The following is a 26,985-nucleotide window of genomic DNA, read 5'->3' as shown; positions in this document are numbered from 1 at the left end:
ATAATAACAGTGACATCCACAGTGCCCCCATAATAACAGTGACATCCACAGTGTCCCCAAAATAACAGTGACATCCACAGTGCCCCCATAATAACAGTGACATCCACAGTGCCCCCATAATAACAGTGACATCCACAGTGCCCCCATAATAACAGTGATATCCACAGTGCCCCCATAATAACAGTGATATCCACAGTGCTCTCATAATAACAGTGATATCCACAGTGCCCCCATAATAACAGTGATATCCACAGTGCCCCCATAATAACAGTGATATCCACAGTGCCCCCATAATAGTGACATTCACAGTGCCCCCATAATAGTGATATCCACAGTGCTCCCATAATAACAGTGATATCCACAGTGCCCCCATAATAACAGTGATATCCACAGTGCCCCCATAATAACAGTGATATCCACAGTGTCCCCATAATAACAGTGATATCCACAGTGCCTCCATAATAACAGTGATATCCACAGTGCCCCATAATAACAGTGATATCCACAGTGCCCCCATAATAAGTGATATCCACAGTGTCCCCATAATAACAGCAATATCCACAGTGCCCCCATAATAACAGTGATATCCACAGTGTCCCATAATAACAGTGATATCCACAGTGTCCCCATAATAACAGTGATATCCACAGTGTCCCCATAATAACAGCAATATCCACAGTGCCCCCATAATAACAGTGATATCCACAGTGTCCCATAATAACAGTGATATCCACAGTGTCCCCATAATAACAGTGATATCCACAGTGCTCCCATAATAACAGTGATATCCACAGTGCCCCCATAATAACAGTGATATCCACAGTGCCCCCATAATAACAGTGATATCCACAGTGCCCCATAATAACAGTGACATCCACAGTGTCCCCATAATAACAGTGATATCCACAGTGCCCCCATAATAACAGTGACATCCACAGTGCCCCCATAATAACAGTGATATCCACAGTGCCCCTATAATAACAGTGATATCCACAGTGCCCCATAATAACAGTGATATCCACAGTGCTCCCATAATAACAGTGATATCCACAGTGCTCCCATAATAACAGTGATATCCACAGTGCCCCCATAATAACAGTGACATCCACAGTGCCCCCATAATAACAGTGATATCCACAGTGCTCCCATAATAACAGTGACATCCACAGTGCCCCATAATAACAGTGACATCCACAGTGCCCCCATAATAACAGTGATATCCACATTGCCTCCATAATAACTGTGATATCCACAGTGCCTCCATAACAGTGATATCCAAAGTGCTCCCATAATAACAGTGATATCCACAGTGCTCCATAATAACAGTGATATCCACAGTGCCCCCATAATAACAGTGATATCCACAGTGCTCCGATAATAACAGCAACATCCACAGTGCCTCCATAATAACAGTGATATCCACAGTGCCCCCATAATAACAGTGATATCCACAGTGCTCCATAATAACAGTGATATCCACAGTGGCCCCATAATAACAGTGATATCCACAGTGGCCCCATAATAACAGTGATATCCACAGTGCCCCCATAATAACAGTGATATCCACAGTGTTCCCATAATAACAGTGATATCCACAGTGCCCCCATAATAACAGTGATATCCACAGTGCCCCATAATAACAGTGATATCCACAGTGCCCCATAATAACAGTGACATCCACAGTGCCCCATAATAACAGTGATATCCACAGTGCCCCATAATAACAGTGATATCCACAGTGCCCCCATAATAACAGTGATATCCAAAGTGCCCCCATAATAACAGTGATATCCAGAGTGCTCCCATAATAACAGTGATATCCACAGTGCCCCCATAATAACAGTGACATCCACAGTGCCCCCATAATAACAGTGATATCCACAGTGCTCCCATAATAACAGTGACATCCACAGTGCCCCATAATACCAGTGACATCCACAGTGCCCCCATAATAACAGTGATATCCACATTGCCTCCATAATAACTGTGATATCCACAGTGCCCCCATAATAACAGTGATATCCAAAGTGCTCCCATAATAACAGTGATATCCACAGTGCTCCATAATAACAGTGATATCCACAGTGCCCCCATAATAACAGTGATATCCACAGTGCTCCCATAATAACAGCAACATCCACAGTGCCCCCATAATAACAGTGATATCCACAGTGCTCCCATAATAACAGCAACATCCACAGTGCCCCCATAATAACAGTGATATCCACAGTGCTCCCATAATAACAGTGATATCCACAGTGCCCCATAATAACAGTGATATCCACAGTGCCCCCATAATAACAGTGATATCCACAGTGCCCCATAATAACAGTGACATTCACAGTGCTCCCATAATAACAGTGATATCCACAGTGCCCCCATAATAACAGTGACATCCACAGTGCCCCCATAATAACAGTGATATCCAGAGTGCCCCCATAATAACAGTGATATCCACAGTGCCCCCATAATAACAGTGACATCCACAGTGCCCCCATAATAACAGTGACATCCACAGTGCCCCCATAATAACAGTGACATCCACAGTGTCCCCATAATAACAGTGACATCCACAGTGCCCCCATAATAACAGTGACATCCACAGTGCCCCCATAATAACAGTGACATCCACAGTGCCCCCATAATAACAGTGATATCCACAGTGCCCCCATAATAACAGTGACATCCACAGTGCCCCCATAATAACAGTGATATCCACAGTGCTCTCATAATAACAGTGATATCCACAGTGCCCCCATAATAACAGTGATATCCACAGTGCCCCCATAATAACAGTGATATCCACCGTGCCCCCATAATAGTGACATTCACAGTGCCCCCATAATAGTGATATCCACAGTACTCCCATAATAACAGTGATATCCACAGTGCCCCCATAATAACAGTGACATCCACAGTGCCCCCATAATAACAGTGACATCCACAGTGCCTCCATAATAACAGTGATATCCACAGTGCCCCCATAATAACAGTGATATCCACAGTGCCCCCATAATAACAGTGATATCCACAGTGCCTCCATAATAACAGTGATATCCACAGTGTCCCCATAATAACAGTGATATCCACAGTGCCTCCATAATAACAGTGATATCCACAGTGCCCCATAATAACAGTGATATCCACAGTGCCCCCATAATAACAGTGATATCCACAGTGCCCCCATAATAACAGTGATATCCACAGTGCCCCATAATAACAGCGACATCCACAGTGTCCCCATAATAACAGCGATATCCACAGTGTCCCCATAATAACAGTGATATCCACAGTGTCCCATAATAACAGTGATATCCACAGTGTCCCCATAATAACAGTGATATCCACAGTGCACCATAATAACAGTGATATCCACAGTGCCCCCATAATAACAGTGATATCCACAGTGCCCCCATAATAACAGTGATATCCACAGTGCCCCATAATAACAGTGATATCCACAGTGCCCATATAATAACAGTGATATCCACAGTGCCCCCATAATAACAGTGACATCCACAGTGCCCCCATAATAACAGTGATATCCACAGTGCCCCCATAATAACAGTGATATCCACAGTGCCCCATAACAGTGATATCCACAGTGCCCCTATAATAACAGTGATATCCACAGTGCCCCATAATAACAGTGATATCCACAGTGCTCCCATAATAACAGTGACATCTACAGTGCCCCCATAATAACAGTGACATCCACAGTGCCCCATAATAACAGTGACATCCACAGTGCCCCTATAATAACAGTGACATCCACAGTGCCCCCATAATAACAGTGACATCCACAGTGCTCCCATAATAACAGTGATATCCACAGTGCCCCCATAATAACAGTGACATCCACAGTGCCCCCATAATAACAGTGATATCCACAGTGCCCCATAATAACAGTGATATCCACAGTGCTCCCATAATAACAGTGATATCCACAGTATTCCCATAATAACAGTGATATCCACAGTGCTCCCATAATAACAGTGACATACACAGTGCCCCCATAATAACAGTGATATCCACAGTGCCCCATAATAACAGTGACATCCACAGTGCCCCCATAATAACAGTGATATCCACAGTGTCCCCATAATAACAGTGATATCCACAGTGCCCCTATAATAACAGTGATATCCACAGTGCCCAATAATAACAGTGATATCCACACTGCTCCCATAATAACAGTGATATCCACAGTGCTCCCATAATAACAGTGATATCCACAGTGCCCCCATAATAACAGTGACATCCACAGTGCCCCCATAATAACAGTGATATCCACAGTGCCCCTATAATAACAGTGATATCCACAGTGCCCCATAATAACAGTGATATCCACAGTGCTCCCATAATAACAGTGATATCCACAGTGCTCCCATAATAACAGTGATATCCACAGTGCCCCCATAATAACAGTGACATCCACAGTGCCCCCATAATAACAGTGATATCCACAGTGCTCCCATAATAACAGTGACATCCACAGTGCCCCATAATAACAGTGACATCCACAGTGCCCCCATAATAACAGTGATATCCACATTGCCTCCATAATAACTGTGATATCCACAGTGCCCCCATAACAGTGATATCCAAAGTGCTCCCATAATAACAGTGATATCCACAGTGCTCCATAATAACAGTGATATCCACAGTGCCCCCATAATAACAGTGATATCCACAGTGCTCCGATAATAACAGCAACATCCACAGTGCCTCCATAATAACAGTGATATCCACAGTGCCCCCATAATAACAGTGATATCCACAGTGCTCCATAATAACAGTGATATCCACAGTGGCCCCATAATAACAGTGATATCCACAGTGCCCCCATAATAACAGTGATATCCACAGTGTTCCCATAATAACAGTGATATCCACAGTGCTCCCATAATAACAGTGATATCCACAGTGCCCCATAATAACAGTGATATCCACAGTGCCCCATAATAACAGTGACATCCACAGTGCCCCTATAATAACAGTGATATCCACAGTGCCCCCATAATAACAGTGACATCCACAGTGCTCCCATAACAGTGACATTCACAGTGCTCCCATAATAACAGTGATATCCACAGTGCCCCCATAATAACAGTGACATCCACAGTGTCCCCATAATAACAGTGATATCCACAGTGCCCCCATAATAACAGTGATATCCACAGTGCCCCCATAATAACAGTGACATACAGTGTCCCCATAATAACAGTGACATCCACAGTGTCCCCATAATAACAGCGATATCCACAGTGCCTCCATAATAACAGTGATATCCACAGTGCTCCCATAGTAACAGTGATATTCACAGTGCCCCCATAATAACAGTGATATCCACAGTGCCCCCGTAATAACAGCGACATCCACAGTGCCCCCGTAATAACATCGACATCCACAGTGCTCCCGTAATAACAGTGATATCCACAGTGCCCCCGTAATAACAGTGATATCCACAGTGCCCCATAATAACAGTGACATCCACAGTGCCCCCATAATAACAGTGACATCCACAGTGCCCCCATAATAACAGTGATATCCACAGTGCCCCCATAATAACAGTGACATCCACAGTGCCCCCATAATAACAGTGATATCCACAGTGCCCCCATAATAACAGTGACATCCACAGTGCCCCCATAATAACAGTGACATCCACAGTGTCCCCAAAATAACAGTGACATCCACAGTGCCCCCATAATAACAGTGACATCCACAGTGCCCCCATAATAACAGTGACATCCACAGTGCCCCCATAATAACAGTGATATCCACAGTGCCCCCATAATAACAGTGATATCCACAGTGCTCTCATAATAACAGTGATATCCACAGTGCCCCCATAATAACAGTGATATCCACAGTGCCCCCATAATAACAGTGATATCCACAGTGCCCCCATAATAGTGACATTCACAGTGCCCCCATAATAGTGATATCCACAGTGCTCCCATAATAACAGTGATATCCACAGTGCCCCCATAATAACAGTGATATCCACAGTGCCCCCATAATAACAGTGATATCCACAGTGTCCCCATAATAACAGTGATATCCACAGTGCCTCCATAATAACAGTGATATCCACAGTGCCCCATAATAACAGTGATATCCACAGTGCCCCCATAATAACAGTGATATCCACAGTGCCCCCATAATAACAGTGATATCCACAGTGCCCCATAATAACAGCGACATCCACAGTGTCCCCATAATAACAGCGATATCCACAGTGCCCCCATAATAACAGTGATATCCACAGTGTCCCATAATAACAGTGATATCCACAGTGTCCCCATAATAACAGTGATATCCACAGTGCTCCCATAATAACAGTGATATCCACAGTGCCCCCATAATAACAGTGATATCCACAGTGCCCCCATAATAACAGTGATATCCACAGTGCCCCATAATAACAGTGACATCCACAGTGTCCCCATAATAACAGCGATATCCACAGTGCCCCATAATAACAGTGATATCCACAGTGCCCCCATAATAACAGTGATATCCACAGTGCCCCCATAATAACAGTGATATCCACAGTGCCTCCATAATAACAGTGATATCCACAGTGCCCCCATAATAACAGTGACATCCACAGTGCCCCCATAATAACAGTGATATCCACAGTGCCCCCATAATAACAGCGATATCCACAGTGCTCCCATAATAACAGTGATATCCACAGTGCCCCCATAATAACAGTGACATCCACAGTGCCCCCATAATAACAGTGACATCCACAGTGCCTCCATAATAACAGTGATATCCACAGTGCCCCCATAATAACAGTGATATCCACAGTGCCCCCATAATAACAGTGATATCCACAGTGCGTCCATAATAACAGTGATATCCACAGTGTCCCCATAATAACAGTGATATCCACAGTGCCTCCATAATAACAGTGATATCCACAGTGCCCCATAATAACAGTGATATCCACAGTGCCCCCATAATAACAGTGATATCCACAGTGCCCCCATAATAACAGTGATATCCACAGTGCCCCATAATAACAGCGACATCCACAGTGTCCCCATAATAACAGCGATATCCACAGTGCCCCCATAATAACAGTGATATCCACAGTGTCCCATAATAACAGTGATATCCACAGTGTCCCCATAATAACAGTGATATCCACAGTGTCCCATAATAACAGTGATATCCACAGTGTCCCCATAATAACAGTGATATCCACAGTGCTCCCATAATAACAGTGATATCCACAGTGCCCCATAATAACAGCGATATCCACAGTGCCCCCATAATAACAGTGATATCCACAGTGCTCCCATAGTAACAGTGATATCCACAGTGCCCCCATAATAACAGTGATATCCACAGTGCCCCCGTAATAACAGCGACATCCACAGTGCCCCCGTAATAACATCGACATCCACAGTGCTCCCGTAATAACAGTGATATCCACAGTGCCCCCGTAATAACAGTGATATCCACAGTGCCCCCATAATAACAGTGATATCCACAGTGCCCCCATAACAGTGATATCCACAGTGCCCCCATAATAACAGTGATATCCACAGTGCCCCCATAATAACAGTGATATCCACAGTGCCCCATAATAACAGTGATATCCACAGTGCCTCCATAATAACAGTGATATCCACAGTGCCCCCATAATAACAGTGATATCCACAGTGTCCCCATAATAACAGTGATATCCACAGTGCCCCCATAATAACAGTGATATCCACAGTGCCCCCATAATAACAGTGATATCCACAGTGCCCCCATAATAACAGTGATATCCACAGTGTCCCCATAATAACAGTGATATCCACAGTGCTCCCATAATAACAGTGATCTCCACAGTGCCCCCACAACACTGACATGCAGTGCCTGGTGAGGCTGCTACCTCTGCCCCCCATACAGCTGCACCCCTGAAGTCCCGATCCCTTCCTATGATATAAGCTTCCCTTTGCTCCGGTTCTCTGTGGCGGTTTCCATGTTATGGCTGCTCGGTCCCCGCTGCGCTCTCAGTTGGATCATTTCTCAGGCTGCATCCAGAGCAGAAAACTCTACAAAGGATAAAGCTGTAGCCAGGCAGCGAGACGAGACCGCACCTGCGCCCTCCGTGTAACGTGCCCGCTCCCCCGAACTGGTGGGGTGCAGGGATCACATCCTCTACTGACGGAGACTGGTCTGTTCAGTGTGCGCATAGCAGCAGGTGAGAGGACGGAGGACGCAGAGCACTGCTATCTGTAATATCTGTATATGTCTACACACAAGCGCAGCACCCGCTGTATACACTGAGATACTCATAACACTGAATGTATGAAATGTGATCTGCATTACTGCCATATAGACTGTACTTATATACCGCATTACTGCCAAATAGACTATACTTATATACCGCATTACTGCCATATAGACTGTACTTATATACCGCATTACTGCCATATAGACTGTACTTATATACTGCATTACTGCCATATAGACTGTACTTATATACCGCATTACTGCCATATAGACTGTACTTATATACCGGATTACTGCCATATAGACTGTACTTATATACCGCATTACTGCCATATAGACTGTACTTATATACCGCATTACTGCCATATAGACTGTACTTATATACCGGATTACTGCCATATAGACTGTACTTATATACCGCATTACTGCCATATAGACTGTACTTATATACCGCATTACTGCCATATAGACTGTACTTATATACTGTATTACTGCCATATAGACTGTACTTATATACCGCATTACTGCCATATAGACTATACTTATATACCGCATTACTGCCATATAGACTATACTTATATACCGCATTACTGCCATATAGACTATACTTATATACTGCATTACTGCCATATAGACTGTACTTAAATACCGCATTACTGCCATATAGACTATACTTATATACTGCATTACTGCCATATAGACTGTACTTATATACCGCATTACTGCCATATAGACTGTACTTATATACCGCATTACTGCCATATAGACTGTACTTATATACCGCATTACTGCCATATAGACTATACTTATATACTGCATTACTGCCATATAGACTGTACTTAAATACCGCATTACTGCCATATAGACTATACTTATATACTGCATTACTGCCATATAGACTGTACTTATATACCGCATTACTGCCATATAGACTGTACTTATATACCGCATTACTGCCATATAGACTGTACTTATATACCGCATTACTGCCATATAGACTGTACTTATATACCGCATTACTGCCATATAGACTGTACTTATATACCGCATTACTGCCATATAGACTGTACTTATATACCGCATTACTGCCATATAGACTGTACTTATATACCGCATTACTGCCATATAGACTGTACTTATATACCGCATTACTGCCATATAGACTGTACTTATATACCGCATTACTGCCATATAGACTGTACTTATATACCGCATTACTGCCATATAGACTGTACTTATATACCGCATTACTGCCATATAGACTATACTTATATACCGCATTACTGCCATATAGACTGTACTTATATACCGCATTACTGCCATATAGACTATACTTATATACCGCATTACTGCCATATAGACTGTACTTATATACCGCATTACTGCCATATAGACTGTACTTATATACCGCATTACTGCCATATAGACTGTACTTATATACCGCATTACTGCCATATAGACTGTACTTATATACCGCATTACTGCCATATAGACTATACTTATATACCGCATTACTGCCATATAGACTGTACTTATATACCGCATTACTGCCATATAGACTGTACTTATATACCGCATTACTGCCATATAGACTGTACTTATATACCGCATTACTGCCATATAGACTGTACTTATATACCGCATTACTGCCATATAGACTGTACTTATATACCGCATTACTGCCATATAGACTGTACTTATATACCGCATTACTGCCATATAGACTGTACTTATATACCGCATTACTGCCATATAGACTGTACTTATATACCGCATTACTGCCATATAGACTGTACTTATATACCGCATTACTGCCATATAGACTGTACTTATATACCGCATTACTGCCATATAGACTGTACTTATATACCGCATTACTGCCATATAGACTGTACTTATATACCGCATTACTGCCATATAGACTGTACTTATATACCGCATTACTGCCATATAGACTGTACTTATATACCGCATTACTGCCATATAGACTATACTTATATACTGTATTACTGCCATATAGACTGTACTTATATACCGCATTACTGCCATATAGACTATACTTATATACCGCATTACTGCCATATAGACTGTACTTATATACCGCATTACTGCCATATAGACTATACTTATATACCGCATTACTGCCATATAGACTATACTTATATACCGCATTACTGCCATATAGACTATACTTATATACCGCATTACTGCCATATAGACTGTACTTATATACCGCATTACTGCCATATAGACTATACTTATATACCGCATTACTGCCATATAGACTATACTTATATACTACATTACTGCCATATAGACTGTACTTATATACCGCATTACTGCCATATAGACTATACTTATATACCGCATTACTGCCATATAGACTATACTTATATACCGCATTACTGCCATATAGACTATACTTATATACCGCATTACTGCCATATAGACTGTACTTATATACCGCATTACTGCCATATAGACTATACTTATATACCACATTACTGCCATATAGACTATACTTATATACCGCATTACTGCCATATAGACTGTACTTATATACTGCATTACTGCCATATAGACTGTACTTATATACCGCATTACTGCCATATAGACTATACTTATATACTGCATTACTGCCATATAGACTGTACTTAAATACCGCATTACTGCCATATAGACTATACTTATATACTGCATTACTGCCATATAGACTGTACTTATATACCACATTACTGCCATATAGACTGTACTTATATACCGCATTACTGCCATATAGACTATACTTATATACTGCATTACTGCCATATAGACTATACTTATATACTGCATTACTGCCATATAGACTGTACTTAAATACCGCATTACTGCCATATAGACTATACTTATATACTGCATTACTGCCATATAGACTGTACTTATATACCGCATTACTGCCATATAGACTATACTTATATACTGCATTACTGCCATATAGACTGTACTTAAATACCGCATTACTGCCATATAGACTATACTTATATACCGCATTACTGCCATATAGACTATACTTATATACTACATTACTGCCATATAGACTATACTTATATACTGCATTACTGCCATATAGACTGTACTTATATACTGCATTACTGCCATATAGACTGTACTTATATACCGCATTACTGCCATATAGACTGTACTTATATACCGCATTACTGCCATATAGACTGTACTTATATACTGCATTACTGCCATATAGACTGTACTTATATACCGCATTACTGCCATATAGACTATACTTATATACTGCATTACTGCCATATAGACTGTACTTATATACCGCATTACTGCCATATAGACTGTACTTATATACTGCATTACTGCCATATAGACTGTACTTATATACCACATTACTGCCATATAGACTGTACTTATATACCGCATTACTGCCATATAGACTGTACTTATATACCGCATTACTGCCATATAGACTGTACTTATATACCACATTACTGCCATATAGACTGTACTTATATACCGCATTACTGCCATATAGACTGTACTTATATACCGCATTACTGCCATATAGACTGTACTTATATACCGCATTACTGCCATATAGACTATAGTTATATACCGCATTACTGCCATATAGACTGTACTTATATACTGCATTACTGCCATATAGACTATAGTTATATACCGCATTACTGCCATATAGACTGTACTTATATACCGCATTACTGCCATATAGACTGTACTTATATACTGCATTACTGCCATATAGACTGTACTTATATACCACATTACTGCCATATAGACTGTACTTATATACCGCATTACTGCCATATAGACTGTACTTATATACCGCATTACTGCCATATAGACTGTACTTATATACCGCATTACTGCCATATAGACTGTACTTATATACCGCATTACTGCCATAAAGACTATACTTATATACCGCATTACTGCCATATAGACTATACTTATATACTGCATTACTGCCATATAGACTGTACTTATATACCACATTACTGCCATATAGACTATACTTATATACCGCATTACTGCCATATAGACTATACTTATATACCGCATTACTGCCATATAGACTATACTTATATACCGCATTACTGCCATATAGACTGTACTTATATACCGCATTACTGCCATATAGACTATACTTATATACTGCATTACTGCCATATAGACTGTACTTATATACCGCATTACTGCTATATAGACTATACTTATATACATTACTGCCATATAGACTATACTTATATACCGCATTACTGCCATATAGACTGTACTTATATACTGCATTACTGCCATATAGACCGTACTTATATACCGCATTACTGCTATATAGACTATACTTATATACATTACTGCCATATAGACTATACTTATATACTGCATTACTGCCATATAGACTGTACTTATATACCACATTACTGCCATATAGACTGTACTTATATACTGCATTACTGCCATATAGACTGTACTTATATACTGCATTACTGCCATATAGACTGTACTTATATACCACAATACTACGATATAGACTATACTTATATACCGCATTACTGCCATATAGACTGTACTTATATACCGCATTACTGCCATATAGACTGTACTTATATACCGCATTACTGCCATATAGACTGTACTTATATACCGCATTACTGCCATATAGACTATACTTATATACCGCATTACTGCCATATAGACTATACTTATATACCGCATTACTGCTATATAGACTATACTTATATACCGCATTACTGCCATATAGACTGTACTTATATACCGCATTACTGCCATATAGACTGTACTTATATACTGCATTACTGCCATATAGACTATACTTATATACCGCATTACTGCCATATAGACTATACTTATATACCGCATTACTGCCATATAGACTGTACTTATATACCGCATTACTGCCATATAGACTATACTTATATACTGCATTACTGCCATATAGACTGTACTTATATACTGCATTACTGCCATATAGACTGTACTTATATACCGCATTACTGCCATATAGACCGTACTTATATACCGCATTACTGCCATATAGACTATACTTATATACCGCATTACTGCCATATAGACTGTACTTATATACCGCATTACTGCCATATAGACTGTACTTATATACCGCATTACTGCCATATAGACTGTACTTATATACCGCATTACTGCCATATAGACTGTGCTTATATACCGCATTACTGCCATATAGACTATGCTTATATACCGCATTACTGCCATATAGACTATACTTATATACCGCATTACTGCCATATAGACTATACTTATATACCGCATTACTGCCATATAGACTATACTTATATATCGCATTACTGCCATATAGACTATACTTATATACCGCATTACTGCCATATAGACTATACTTATATACCGCATTACTGCCATATAGACTGTACTTATATACCGCATTACTGCCATATAGACTGTACTTATATACCGCATTACTGCCATATAGACTATACTTATATACCGCATTACTGCCATATAGACTATACTTATATACCGCATTACTGCCATATAGACTGTACTTATATACCGCATTACTGCCATATAGACTGTACTTATATACCGCATTACTGCCATATAGACTATACTTATATACCGCATTACTGCCATATAGACTATACTTATATACCGCATTACTGCCATATAGACTATACTTATATACCGCATTACTGCCATATAGACTGTACTTATATACCGCATTACTGCCATATAGACTATACTTATATACCGCATTACTGCCATATAGACTGTACTTATATACCGCATTACTGCCATATAGACTGTACTTATATACCGCATTACTGCCATATAGACTATACTTATATACCGCATTACTGCCATATAGACTATACTTATATACCGCATTACTGCCATATAGACTATACTTATATACTGCATTACTGCCATATAGACTATACTTATATACCGCATTACTGCCATATAGACTGTACTTATATACCGCATTACTGCCATATAGACTGTACTTATATACTGCATTACTGCCATATAGACTGTACTTATATACCGCATTACTGCCATATAGACTATACTTATATACTGCATTACTGCCATATAGACTGTACTTATATACCGCATTACTGCCATATAGACTGTACTTATATACTGCATTACTGCCATATAGACTGTACTTATATACCACATTACTGCCATATAGACTGTACTTATATACCGCATTACTGCCATATAGACTGTACTTATATACCGCATTACTGCCATATAGACTGTACTTATATACCACATTACTGCCATATAGACTGTACTTATATACCGCATTACTGCCATATAGACTGTACTTATATACCGCATTACTGCCATATAGACTGTACTTATATACCGCATTACTGCCATATAGACTATAGTTATATACCGCATTACTGCCATATAGACTGTACTTATATACTGCATTACTGCCATATAGACTATAGTTATATACCGCATTACTGCCATATAGACTGTACTTATATACCGCATTACTGCCATATAGACTGTACTTATATACTGCATTACTGCCATATAGACTGTACTTATATACCACATTACTGCCATATAGACTGTACTTATATACCGCATTACTGCCATATAGACTGTACTTATATACCGCATTACTGCCATATAGACTGTACTTATATACCGCATTACTGCCATATAGACTGTACTTATATACCGCATTACTGCCATAAAGACTATACTTATATACCGCATTACTGCCATATAGACTATACTTATATACTGCATTACTGCCATATAGACTGTACTTATATACCACATTACTGCCATATAGACTATACTTATATACCGCATTACTGCCATATAGACTATACTTATATACCGCATTACTGCCATATAGACTATACTTATATACCGCATTACTGCCATATAGACTGTACTTATATACCGCATTACTGCCATATAGACTATACTTATATACTGCATTACTGCCATATAGACTGTACTTATATACCGCATTACTGCTATATAGACTATACTTATATACATTACTGCCATATAGACTATACTTATATACCGCATTACTGCCATATAGACTGTACTTATATACTGCATTACTGCCATATAGACCGTACTTATATACCGCATTACTGCTATATAGACTATACTTATATACATTACTGCCATATAGACTATACTTATATACTGCATTACTGCCATATAGACTGTACTTATATACCACATTACTGCCATATAGACTGTACTTATATACTGCATTACTGCCATATAGACTGTACTTATATACTGCATTACTGCCATATAGACTGTACTTATATACCACAATACTACGATATAGACTATACTTATATACCGCATTACTGCCATATAGACTGTACTTATATACCGCATTACTGCCATATAGACTGTACTTATATACCGCATTACTGCCATATAGACTGTACTTATATACCGCATTACTGCCATATAGACTATACTTATATACCGCATTACTGCCATATAGACTATACTTATATACCGCATTACTGCTATATAGACTATACTTATATACCGCATTACTGCCATATAGACTGTACTTATATACCGCATTACTGCCATATAGACTGTACTTATATACTGCATTACTGCCATATAGACTATACTTATATACCGCATTACTGCCATATAGACTATACTTATATACCGCATTACTGCCATATAGACTGTACTTATATACCGCATTACTGCCATATAGACTATACTTATATACTGCATTACTGCCATATAGACTGTACTTATATACTGCATTACTGCCATATAGACTGTACTTATATACCGCATTACTGCCATATAGACCGTACTTATATACCGCATTACTGCCATATAGACTATACTTATATACCGCATTACTGCCATATAGACTGTACTTATATACCGCATTACTGCCATATAGACTGTACTTATATACCGCATTACTGCCATATAGACTGTACTTATATACCGCATTACTGCCATATAGACTGTGCTTATATACCGCATTACTGCCATATAGACTATGCTTATATACCGCATTACTGCCATATAGACTATACTTATATACCGCATTACTGCCATATAGACTATACTTATATACCGCATTACTGCCATATAGACTATACTTATATATCGCATTACTGCCATATAGACTATACTTATATACCGCATTACTGCCATATAGACTATACTTATATACCGCATTACTGCCATATAGACTGTACTTATATACCGCATTACTGCCATATAGACTGTACTTATATACCGCATTACTGCCATATAGACTATACTTATATACCGCATTACTGCCATATAGACTATACTTATATACCGCATTACTGCCATATAGACTGTACTTATATACCGCATTACTGCCATATAGACTGTACTTATATACCGCATTACTGCCATATAGACTATACTTATATACCGCATTACTGCCATATAGACTATACTTATATACCGCATTACTGCCATATAGACTATACTTATATACCGCATTACTGCCATATAGACTGTACTTATATACCGCATTACTGCCATATAGACTATACTTATATACCGCATTACTGCCATATAGACTGTACTTATATACCGCATTACTGCCATATAGACTGTACTTATATACCGCATTACTGCCATATAGACTATACTTATATACCGCATTACTGCCATATAGACTATACTTATATACCGCATTACTGCCATATAGACTATACTTATATACTGCATTACTGCCATATAGACTATACTTATATACCGCATTACTGCCATATAGACTGTACTTATATACCGCATTACTGCCATATAGACTGTACTTATATACCGCATTACTGCCATATAGACTGTACTTATATACTGCATTACTGCCATATAGACTGTACTTATATACTGCATTACTGCCATATAGACTATGCTTATATACCGCATTACTGCCATATAGACTATACTTATATACCGCATTACTGCCATATAGACTGTACTTATATACCGCATTAATGCCATATAGACTGCACTTATATACCGCATTACTGCCATATAGACTGTACTTATATACCGCATTACTGCCATATAGACTATACTTATATACCGCATTACTGCCATATAGACTATACTTATATACCGCATTACTGCCATATAGACTATACTTATATACTGCATTACTGCCATATAGACTATACTTATATACCGCATTACTGCCATATAGACTGTACTTATATACCGCATTACTGCCATATAGACTGTACTTATATACCGCATTACTGCCATATAGACTGTACTTATATACTGCATTACTGCCATATAGACTGTACTTATATACTGCATTACTGCCATATAGACTATGCTTATATACCGCATTACTGCCATATAGACTATACTTATATACCGCATTACTGCCATATAGACTGTACTTATATACCGCATTACTGCCATATAGACTATACTTATATACCGCATTACTGCCATATAGACTGTACTTATATACTGCATTACTGCCATATAGACTATACTTATATACTGCATTACTGCCATATAGACTATACTTATATACCGCATTACTGCCATATAGACTGTACTTATATACCGCATTACTGCCATATAGACTGTACTTATATACCGCATTACTGCCATATAGACTGTACTTATATACCGCATTACTGCCATATAGACTGTACTTATATACCACATTACTGCCATATAGACTGTACTTATATACTGCATTACTGCCATATAGACTATACTTATATACCGCATTACTGCCATATAGACTATACTTATATACCGCATTACTGCCATATAGACTATACTTATATACCGCATTACTGCTATATAGACTATACTTATATACTGCATTACTGCCATATAGACTGTACTTACAGTACAGACCAAAAGTTTGGACACACTGTCTCATTTAAAGATTTTTCTGTATTTTCATGACTATGAAAATTGTACATTCACACTGAAGGCATCAAAACTATGAATTAACACATGTGGAATTATATACTTAACAAAAAAGTGTGAAACAACTGAAAATATGTCTTATATTCTAGGTTCTTCAAAGTAGCCACCTTTTGCTTTGATGACTGCTTTGCACACTCTTGGCATTCTCTTGATGAGCTTCTAGAGGTAGTCACCGGAAACGGTTTTCACTTCACAGGTGTGCCCTGTCAGGTTTAGTTAGTGGGATTTCTTGCCTTATAAATGGGGTTGGGACCATCAGTTGTGTTGTGCAGAAGTCAGGTGGATGCACAGCTGATAGTCCTACTGAATAGACTGTTAGAATTTGTATTATGGCAAGAAAAAAGCAGCTAAGTAAAGATAAACGTGTGGCCATCATTACTTTAAGAAATGAAGGTCAGTCAGTCCGAAATATTGGGCAAACTTTGAAAGTGTCCTCAAGTGCTGTTGCAAAAACCATCGAGCGCTACAAAGAAACTGGCTCACATCAGGACTGCCCCAGGAAAGGAAGACCAAGAGTCACCTCTGCTTCTGAGGATAAGTTTATCCGAGTCACCAGCCTCAGAAATCGCAGGTTAACAGCAGCTCAGATTAGAGACCAGGTCAATGCCACACAGAGTTCTAGCAGCAGACACATCTCTACAACAACTGTTAAGAGGAGACTTTGTGCAGCAGGCCTTCATGGTAAAATAGCTGCTAGGAAACCACTGCTAAGGACAGGCAACAAGCAGAAGAGACTTGTTTGGGCTAAAGAACACAAGGAATGGACATTAGACCAGTGGAAATCTGTGCTTTGGTCTGATGAGTCCAAATTTGAGATCTTTGGTTCCAACCACCGTGTCTTTGTGCGACACAGAAAAGGTGAACGGATGGACTCTACATGCCTGGTTCCCACTGTGAAGCATGAAGGAGGAGGTGTGATGGTGTGGGGGTGCTTTGCTGGTGACACTGTTGGGGATTTATTCAAAATTGAAAGCATACTGAACCAGCATGGCTATCACAGCATCTTGCAGCGGCATGCTATTCCATCCGGTTTGCGTTTAGTTGGACCATCATTTATTTTTCAACAGGACAATGACTCCAAACACACCTCCAGGCTGTGTAAGGGCTATTTGACCAAGAAGGAGAGTGATGGGGTGCTTCGCCAGATGACCTGGCCTCCACAGTCACCAGACCTGAACCCAATCGAGATGGTTTGGGGTGAGCTGGACCGCAGAGTGAAGGCAAAAGGGCCAACAAGTGCTAAGCATCTCTGGGAACTCCTTCAAGATTGTTGGAAGACCATTTCCGGTGACTACCTCTTGAAGCTCATCAAGAGAATGGCAAGAGTGTGCAAAGCAGTCATCAAAGCAAAAGGTGGCTACTTTGAAGAACCTAGAATATAAGACATATTTTCAGTTGTTTCACACTTTTTTGTTAAGTATATAATTCCACATGTGTTAATTCATAGTTTTGATGCCTTCAGTGTGAATGTACAATTTTCATAGTCATGAAAATACAGAAAAATCTTTAAATGAGAAGGTGTGTCCAAACTTTTGGTCTGTATTGTATATACCGCATTACTGCCATATAGACTATACTTATATACTGCGTTTCTGCCATATAGACTGTACTTATATACCGCATTACTGCCATATAGACTATAATTATATACCGCATTACTGCCATATAGACTATACTTATATACTGCATTACTGCCATATAGACTGTACTTATATACCGCCTTACTGCCATATAGACTATACTTATATACCGCATTACTGCCATATAGACTATACTTATATACTGCGTTTCTGCCATATAGACTGTACTTATATACCGCATTACTGCCATATAGACTGTACTTATATACTGCATTACTGCCATATAGACTGTACTTATATACCGCATTAGTGCCATATAGACTATACTTATATACTGCGTTTCTGCCATATAGACTGTACTTATATACCGCATTACTGCCATATAGACTGTACTTATATACCGCATTACTGCCATATAGACTGTACTTATATACCGCATTACTGCCATATAGACTATACTTATATACTGCGTTTCTGCCATATAGACTGTACTTATATACCGCATTACTGCCATATAGACTGTACTTATATACCGCATTACTGCCATATAGACTGTACTTATATACCGCATTACTGCCATATAGACTATACTTATATACTGCGTTTCTGCCATATAGACTGTACTTATATACCGCATTACTGCTATACAAATAAATCTAAAGATCCAGAATAAATATGGTCAAAAACAATCAAATAAATCAAAATTGCAATCACTAATGCACTTTATATGCCATATGCACCTTTTTCATCTATTGATACACATTGGTAAACATACTATGCGATTATGGTCATTCCTGACCTTTCCCCATTCTTTCATGGCTGAGAAGCGCTAGCATTGATGGGCACCTCCCCTGACTCTGACGACGTCCGGCTATCAGACCTTGCTGGCACGCACTGCCGTCGCGTAGTGACTGCACTGCCGGCTTGCGGGTCACCTGCCGGAAATCGCGGAGTCATGTGACTGGGGGCGGGCACACAATGTCTCGCACCGCGTATTAGCCAGAGCACGGTACTTAACATTAGCAGACACAGCGGCGTCTTTAGCAGCGGCTATTATGATTGGCTCTGGCCCCTTATTTAACACCCACACCCCTTCTTCCAGACACGCCCCCTGAGGAAGTGTTGACGAAACGCGCGTTGGTGTTGAGGGACGCGTGCATGCCCTACACAGAGCTCCTCTACAATTACAGGTAATTCATGGATAAAGGTGGACTCTCAAATGCAATTGATTTTTGGAGAGTTGCATTTTATTAGAGCCGTATTATTTACAATTGGTTTTGAGAATTGTTTCCTAATTCACATCAGCAGCACCTGCATATTGCACTTTACTCCATTTTAGGACACAGATCCTCTTGTATGAGTTCACTTAATCATTTTTTACCATATGAATTATGTGATTGTGTATTTTTTTTTAATGTACTAATTATTGGATTATTGTATTAGGGATTTCTGGTTGAGCCCATTTTTCACAATAATGAACCTTTCCAAATTAGACGTAATTTGATTATTTGAGCATACAGTGACTATAGGGCAGAGCTATTTGCTATCCCTCATTATCGAGGTACTGCATACATTTTTAATGTTGTTTATAAATGAATTTTTTGGATTAATAAACATTAATTTTAATGATAAAAACTGTGGTCATGGTTTGATTACCCCCCCCCCCCCCTTATTATTAGGAGTGGGGTGTCATTTATTTATATTACTGCTATACAGTAGACTATACTTATATACCACATACTGCTATATAGACTGTATAGCAGTATGGACTATAGAGTATATGGCAGTGCTGCAATGTATATTTGATATACTTAGTCTTTGCATATTCCTTAGCTCACATTTCTCGGTCTATGTACTATATGTCATTTGGTGGATGGGGTTATGGCTGGGGATGATGTGATTAGGTGTCCTGTGTGTTCTCTGCGGTGTTCCCCTCTTCTATGTGGTGTCGCGGTTGTGCCCGGATCTGCGGCGTCCCCGTGTGACTGATGTCGGTGGTTTTTCTCAGCATTGAGGCTGCTCTTTTCTGAACCTTCATCTGCTGTAAAATATGCAGCCGTCGTGATAAACACCATAAATAAAAGTGATGGATCCCAGGTCTCCGCTCACCTAGCGCTGCGCCTCTGCGGCGGCGGCTGACATTTTGCCATGGGAACCTTCCATCATTCGGTGAAGGCTCAGAGATTGAAGGCATTTGGAAAGCGTCGTCGGCTAACGTGCTGGATTATTCAATTATTTTAATCGACTGATATTAATTCTCAGGTGCGACTGAAAAATAAATGTGCCAGGGGGGATGGTGCCCGGGTCTGCCCACCGTCACCACGCTGCAGGGGATCCTAACAAATCCTGCAAACCCTCGGAAATGAGTCTCTTTCTTAATATCATCTCGCATTGCAGGTGTCACACTGGGATCATACCCCGAGGTGGATCTGCTGTGGGCGACTACAGCTACCCAATACTGCCAGTGGGCAGCACACGCCACCTTCACCACATGATGCCGCCCCGTGGGATAGAGGTCATGGGGGAGAAGCACAAATGTACGTCAATCCCAGAGTGCCAACCACAGTGCCATCATACAATGGGGGGAAAGTAACGGGGGACGTTGCACAGGTTACAAAATTCTGTGAGGCCAAAAAATTTCACCCCCAACCCCATTGTCAAATAAGCTAAGACTCCACTACACAGAGCAGCTTCTTCTAGTGGTGCCTGGGCGCAGATAGTGCCCACCCGGTGGAAGACGCGATGTGAAAACTCTCAGTATAAAGAAGTGAGCTTTGTCATATTGGTTTCTGCCTATGCAGAGCGCAGACAATGACAAACTTATATTGCCAGGTGCGCTCTGCAGAGGTTACTACAGCATTGAATTATCTGCCCTGATGTGCTCTCCACGGTCTTTGCCTGTCCTCTCGCTTGTAATTTTGTGAAAGTTTACATAATTCTAACTTTAGCTAGATATACAGTAGGGCTAGGGCTGGTGTTAGTGGTAAGGTTAGAGTTAGGGTTAGGGCTAAGATTAGTGCTATGGCTAGAGAAAGGCCACGTTCACACATTCAGTATTTGGTCAGTATTTTACATCAGTATTTGTAAGCCAAAATCAGGAGTGAAACAATCAGAGGAAAAGTAGAATAGAAACACGTCACCACTTCTGTATTTATCACCCACTCCTAGATTTGGCTTAGAACTACTGATGTAAAATACTGAACTTGTGAACGTGGCCTTAGGGTTCAGGTTCAGGTTAGTTCTAAGACTTTGTTATAGCTAGGGTTAGTGCTAAGGCTAGAGGTAGGTTTAGGGCTAGGGTCTGTGCTAAGGCTAGAGTTAGAGCTAGGGTCCGTGCTAAGGCTAGAGTTAGAGCTAGGGTCCGTGCTAAGGCTAGAGTTAGAGCTAGGGTCTGTGCTAAGGCTAGAGTTAGAGCTAGGGTCCTTGCTAAGGCTAGAGTTAGAGCTAGGGTCCTTGCTAAGGCTATAGGTAGGGCTAAAGTTAAGGCTAAGGTTAGGGCTACAGTTAGTGCCAAGGCTAGAATTAGGGTTAGGGCTAAGGTTAATGCTAAGGCTAAGGTTAGTGCTAAGGTTAGGGCTAAGTTAAGTGCTAAGGCCACAGTTAGGGCTAAAGTTAGGGCTATGGCTAGTGCCAAGGCTAGAGTTAGGGTTAGGGTTAGGGCTAAGGTTAGGGCTAAGGTTAGTGCTAAGGCTAGAGTTAGGGCTAAAGTTAGGGCCATGGCTAGTGCTAAGGCTAGAGTTAGGGTTAGGGCTAGAGAATAATTACATAACTATTTTTATAAAATAGCATACATGTGCTGGGGAATAAGGGGCTCAACATTGTACAGGTGAAAAGGACTCGGGGAATGCTAATGGATCCACAGGGTATTCAGTGCATAATTGTGCCATCCACAATTCCTTCATAGAAATGACATCCAAAATGCCCCCATAATAGTGCCATCCACAGTACCCCCATAACGGTGACATCCATAGTACCCCATAATAGTGCCATCCACAGTACCCCCATAACGGTGACATCCATAGTATCCCATAATAGTGCCATCCACAGTACCCCCATAACGGTGACATCCATAGTACCCCATAGTAGTGCCATCCACAGTTCCTCCCTCACTGTTTTCCGTGCTTGCATATTACCATACATACATGTTGTGAGATTACATGGTCTGTGCAGGGTTAAACTGAGTGGCTGGCGTCAGGAGGGGGCAGCGCAGCCCTAATGTACAGGGTAATAGTGTGTGGGACGCTGCAGCGACATCAGGACACTGTAATGTGTGAGCTCAGCTCATTCCCAGCTAATGGGGCCGAACCATTGTCATCACCACAGGGCCTGACATAGGGGCGATAGAGCGAAATACTGGGATCAGGACCCCCGGAGCCCACCGCAGAGATGAGAGCATGATGAGGGCTGTAGTCAGAAAACCTAGATACACTCAGCAGACAGTATCACACAGGATAGGATTAGATACACGGCTCAGCAGACAGTATCACACAGGATAGGGATTAGATACACGGCTCAGCAGACAGTATCACACAGGAGAGGATTAGATACACGGCTCAGCAGACAGTATCACACAGGATAGGGATTAGATACACGGCTCAGCAGACAGTATCACACAGGAGAGGATTAGATACACGGCTCAGCAGACAGTATCACACAGGATAGGATTAGATACACGGCTCAGCAGACAGTATCACACAGGAGAGGATTAGATACACGGCTCAGCAGACAGTATCACACAGGATGGGATTAGATACACAGCTCAGCAGACAGTATCACACATGATTGGATTAGATACACGGCTCAGCAGACAGTATCACACAGGATAGGATTAGATACACGGCTCAGCAGACAGTATCACACAGGATAGGATTAGATACACGGCTCAGCAGACAGTATCACACAGGATAGGATTAGATACACAGCTCAGCAGACAGCATCACACAGGATAGGATTAGATACACGGCTCAGCAGACAGTATCACACATGATTGGATTAGATACACTGCTCAGCAGACAGTATCACACAGGATAGGATTAGATACATGGCTCAGCAGACAGTATCACACAGGACAGGATTAGATACACTGCTCAGCAGACAGTATCACACAGGATAGGATTAGATACACGGCTCAGCAGACAGTATCACACATGATTGGATTAGATACACGGCTCAGCAGACAGTATCACACAGGATAGGATTAGATACACGGCTCAGCACACAGTATCACACAGGATAGGATTAGATACACGGCTCAGCAGACAGTATCACACATGATCGGATAGCTATGACACTCTGGACCCCGCAGCCCCTTACACTCCAGGGTCCTGGGTGGTGGAGGGTCTCTATGCTCTGAGCGTGTAATCTCGCTCCGCTCCCGGGCAGAGCCGCCGCCGTACTGCTATAGTCTGCGCACGGTGGTGACCCCTGCTGGGCACACAGAGCTCCTGCTCCGGGCTGTGGGACCGCAGTCCTCTGATTTTCTTTATTACTGATTCTGAGACATTTGTGATAAATAAAGCATCGGAGGAGGCGGCTCCTGGAGGAATTATCCGCCGCTGCTTCCTGATGCTGAGTGACAGCCGCTCCCCGGTTTGGGGATCTTTCGGAAATTCTCTACCTTAATGTTGTATGAAATGCTGGGGTCTCTGCTCCCCCCACATCACTAATTCATCGCCACTTCCTCCTGAGATGTTTCTTTAATGTCTCTGAGAGCAGATTAAAGAGCTGTTCCAAAAGTAGGGTTCTCACCCACCTTCTACTATTGAGGGTCTGATGCCTGGTGCTAATACTGTGGGGTCACTGCCTGCATTCTACTTGCTGTGTGACATTACTTTCTGCATTACCTCAGTACTATGACTTAACTGATTGTATTATACCGAGGCTTTAACAGTACTGAGTAGAATTCCTGAACTGTGACATCACTGTGTGCATTATCCTGTACTGTGACATCACTGTGTACATTATCCTGTACTGTGACATCACTGTGTGTATTATCTCTGTACTGTGACATCACTGTGTGTATTATCCCTGTACTGTGACATCACTGTTTACACTTCCATTGTTCTGTGACATCACTGTGTGCATTATCCTGTACTGTGACATCACTGTGTGTATTATCCCTGTACTGACATCACTGTGTGCATTATCCTGTACTGTGACATCACTGTGTGCATTATCCTGTACTGTGGCATCACTGTGTGTATTATCCCTGTACTGTGACATCACTGTGTATATTATCCCTGTACTGTGACATCACTGTGTGTATTATCCCTGTACTGTGACATCACTGTGTGTATTATCCCTGTACTGTGACATCACTGTGTGTATTATCCCTGTACTGTGACATCACTGTGTGTATTATCCCTGTACTGTGACATCACTGTGTGTATTATCCCTGTACTGTGACATCACTGTGTGTATTATCCCTGTACTGTGACATCACTGTGTGCATTATCCCTGTACTGTGACATCACTGTGTACATTATCCCTGTACTGTGACATCACTGTGTGTATTATCTCTGTACTGTGACATCACTGTGTGCATTATCCTGTACTGTGACATCACTGTGTGTATTATCCCTGTACTGTTACATCACTGTGTGTATTATCCCTGTACTGTGACATCACTGTGTGTATTATTTCTGTACTGTGACATCACTGTGTGTATTATCCCTCTACTGTGACATCACTGCGTGTATTATCCCTGTACTGTGACATCACTGTGTGTATTATCCCTGTACTGTGACATCACTGTGTGTATTATCCCTGTACTGTGACATCACTGTGTGTATTATCCCTGTACTGTGACATCACTGTGTGTATTATCCCTGTACTGTGACATCACTGTGTGCATTATCCCTGTACTGTGACATCACTGTGTACATTATCCCTGTACTGTGACATCACTGTGTGTATTATCTCTGTACTGTGACATCACTGTGTGCATTATCCTGTACTGTGACATCACTGTGTGTATTATCCCTGTACTGTTACATCACTGTGTGTATTATCCCTGTACTGTGACATCACTGTGTGTATTATTTCTGTACTGTGACATCACTGTGTGTATTATCCCTCTACTGTGACATCACTGCGTGTATTATCTCTGTACTGTGACATCACTGTGTGCATTATCCTG

General features: G+C 40.7%; 1 long non-coding RNA gene across 1 annotated transcript in view; it reads left to right on the top strand.

Annotated features, from left to right (window-relative positions):
- Positions 1 to 7,963: 7,963 nt before the first annotated feature.
- LOC141152966 (uncharacterized) overlaps positions 7,964 to 26,985 on the top strand; it is a 116,984-nt gene continuing 97,962 nt past the window's right edge. The window contains exons 1-2 of the long non-coding RNA XR_012247206.1: positions 7,964 to 8,212; positions 20,950 to 21,037. This is a non-coding gene — a long non-coding RNA (uncharacterized lncRNA). The remainder of the gene's footprint in view (positions 8,213 to 20,949; positions 21,038 to 26,985) is intronic.

Source organism: Phyllobates terribilis, unplaced genomic scaffold (genome assembly GCF_046119375.1).
Source record: "Phyllobates terribilis strain yellow unplaced genomic scaffold, ASM4611937v1 Scaffold_7__3_contigs__length_470593459, whole genome shotgun sequence".
NCBI classification, from domain to species: Eukaryota; Metazoa; Chordata; class Amphibia; order Anura; family Dendrobatidae; genus Phyllobates; species Phyllobates terribilis.
This window is presented reverse-complemented; position numbering and strand designations above follow the sequence as displayed.